This window comes from Schistocerca americana, chromosome 1 (genome assembly GCF_021461395.2).
Source record: "Schistocerca americana isolate TAMUIC-IGC-003095 chromosome 1, iqSchAmer2.1, whole genome shotgun sequence".
NCBI classification, from domain to species: domain Eukaryota; kingdom Metazoa; phylum Arthropoda; class Insecta; order Orthoptera; family Acrididae; genus Schistocerca; species Schistocerca americana.
Window position 1 is genome coordinate 948,959,258 of NC_060119.1, and position 3,205 is coordinate 948,962,462.

Sequence of the window (3,205 nt, forward strand, 5' to 3'; positions counted from 1 at the left end):
CTTTTAGAACGATGGTGGTCCAGCGAGCTTGAATCGTCGGGCTAGGGCATATCATGCGGACAACTTCAAGCAGAGAGTAGTTGGAAGATGATGTCAAGACTCTCGGGTTGTGCGCTCCCCTAACCTCATCATTCTCGGCTTTTTCTTCTGGGGTTATATAAAGTTCCATGTGTTGACTACACCAACAGGAACAGTACCTGAGCTTACTGAATGCATCTTTACAGCCTTTGGTACCATCAGACGGGAGGGTGAAATTTTAGTGTGAATCAGACAAAATACGGTTCCTCGTTTCACATTATGTAACGAAGATGACCGTCGTCACATTAAACATATACACTCCCGTGTTGAAGACACAGATGCGGCTTACAGGATTCAATTGCACTCTATTGTCAGCAAATGTTTCCCAAATTCTGTTATTTTGGTGTTTCATTTAGCACACCGAATGTGTAGAAAGTGCACAGTGTTCTAGGAACTTTATTTCGTGTTTCCGGCTATCGGTTCTTGATATCAAAACGTTCAAAATTTCATCCTTTACAATGTCCCAAATTTTTGAATCGTCATTCTGTAACACTCTGTATATTAGAAAATTACAAGTTGCAAAATGCACTTACTTGATGCCACGAAAGCAATTTTAGCTCAGATTTCGTACAGAAGAAGAATCTCATCATGAGGTGATCAACTTGCGTAATTTATGTTTGTAGCAAGACTAAAGGCGTATGTGTACCTATGCTACGCAAACAGATAAGCTCACGTCAGTTCCGTATGAGAGATCTATTTCATACTAGGTGGGGTAGCCGGTTTCGCTGAGGAAGTTGATATCAGATTGTTTGTTGGATGAAATTAAGGATTAAAGTTGAAGAGAGAAAAAAATATTGAAAACGTATTGTAACGATTTATAATACTTGTTAAAGCATAAAGTGTAGAAATCTTTTATTGAAAATATATTGTGATTATTTACAATACCTGTTCATAAACATCACTTTTAATTTTGTCTTCTGGGGTATATATGTACAAATTTTTCCAATTTTCTACTCTAGAGGAAGCTGTATAGAGTTGACTGTGCGAGAAGCAGGAGTCTTTGCGGTTGATAGCGCAATACTTTTGTTTGTTCTTGCTGTCCGTTACTTGTAAAATTGTAGGATAATTTTATTGGAATTTCCAGTCTTTTAAATAGCAGTGGCAGTTCAGTAGAGAGCAGTAGTATTCTTGGGATAAATAGTGTGTGTCCATTGTGGTTTCCAGTCATAAGTTAGGCTTCGATGACGTTATTCTATAGCTGTTAGACCATCATCTTTGTTCCATTACATATTTTGGGAAGTTGATATTTCTGAATAGTGTGATCGGAGAGACAGTTTTAAGTCTTAGGCAGTGTAATGGCATTTCTAGTTCTTGCAAAGAACTAAGAAATTCTGTAGAAAATTCACACTTTCTTCAACGTTTACCGTCGTATCGATACATCTGTATATTCTCTCATCACTAGAAATTTTCCTTTGAATATTAATGTCGATGTCGTCGACAACATTATTTTTTGCTGTCGAAATTGCTCTTTTAAATAGCCAGTCCAGATTGGTATTGTTGTGAACAATGTGTGCATAAATTTGGTCCTTGAGTTCGTCCTCACGAGTGGCTATGTTGCAGAAATCACTGTTGAGTTTAATGAGGCAGGTCGACTGGTCAGTAGGACAAGCGCCATCGCCTATTTGTAAATGTTGTTGAGCGAAATGTGTTCTTATTTCGTCTTTCGATAGTTCAACTGTCTTTTTTTTTTTTTGTTAGTCGCAGTATTTGTATATGTGTGGACAGAGATCTGATTTTTTTTAAGCATGCAGTGTTGAATTGGGTATAATTGGAGGTATTTGTCGAAAATGTCCTGAGAGTGTGAGCAGAGCTCATTCCGTCACTTCAGAAATGTTCTTCGGCTTTACTCAACGGCGTAGGGTGGAATGGGTAGCTAGTTCTCCTTCCTTAAGTGTGACCACGAGTGCCGGATGATGCCAGTCCAAGTGTGATGTGTTGTTTAGCACGTATTTCCGCGAGCAACGGATATTTTAGAAACGTTTTCCCGGTGCCAGCTGGTGCGTCGAAATAAATATTTCCGCCAGTGTTGTCGACCATCCGGCCGTGATAGCGTTGTAAATTTCCATTTGATTGTCATTGAGGAGTGGTTAGTTGTGAGCAATGTAGTGAAGTAGTTCGTTGATGTTGCAGCTTCTTTTCTTTCGAAGTTTAGTACGCTAATAGCATCTTTTTGTGGTGCTTCCATCCCAAGTTGTACTAAAACCTGGTTGTTTATACAACTCTGGCCGAACAGGTCATGAAGGCCTAACGGCACCGACCGGCCACCGTGTCACCCTCAGCCCACAGGCGTCACTGGATGCGGATATGGAGGAGCATGTGGTCAACATGCTGCTCTCCCGGCCGTATGTCAGTTTAGGAGACCGGAGCCGCCACTTCTCAATCACTCCTCAGTTTCCTCACAAGGGCTGCGTGCACCCCCCTTGCCAACAGCGCTCGGCAAACCGGATGGTCACCCATCCACGCGCTAGACGAGCCCGACAGTGCTTAACTTCGGTGATCTGATGGGAACCGGTGTTACCACTGCGGCAAGGCCATTGGCTGGTTGCTTAGTGCCAAACGTGTATGTTCTAGGTGAGTGAATGTTTCGCTGAAGATGTCGTCGCTTACTAAAGTAGGTGCGTTAACTACTTGCGCTACCCGGTCACAGTGGACAGCGCGCTGCACGGGCATCACGGCACCCCCTGCGGCCGACCCACATTCCCACCGAGCGCCACCTGTCCGAAGTTCCCGCCTGTGCCCCCCATGCTGCTTTCCCGCTGGAGGTCGGACGTACCAGTGTATCCGCTCTGAAGAAAGTGGATCCATTCCCCATCTAGACGAAACAGCTATATGAAAGTGTCGTGTCTCTTCTTCCTGAAATGTCCATAAGAACGGACACCGCGCGTTCATATAACAAACTGAGTGTGCCGCAGTATGTGGAAATAGGGTTTTTCACGGTAAATATGAAACGAGAAATATGTTCGACCTCATCCTCTCCTCAGTAATCACACGTCCTCCTGCAATGACAACTTGAAAATGACACTCGCTGTAATGGCGACGTCTGTTGAAACACGATGTTTTATTAAGTAAAGTAAACTTTTGGAATAACTCCGATGTGTATGAACGTTCCAAAACCACATAGTAAAAT

At 42.8% G+C, this 3,205-nt stretch overlaps 1 pseudogene; it reads right to left on the reverse strand.

Moving 5' to 3' along the window:
* Window positions 1-2,499: 2,499 nt before the first annotated feature.
* On the reverse strand, window positions 2,500-2,617 carry LOC124560884 (annotated as a pseudogene).
* Between the last annotated feature and the right edge of the window lie 588 nt (window positions 2,618-3,205).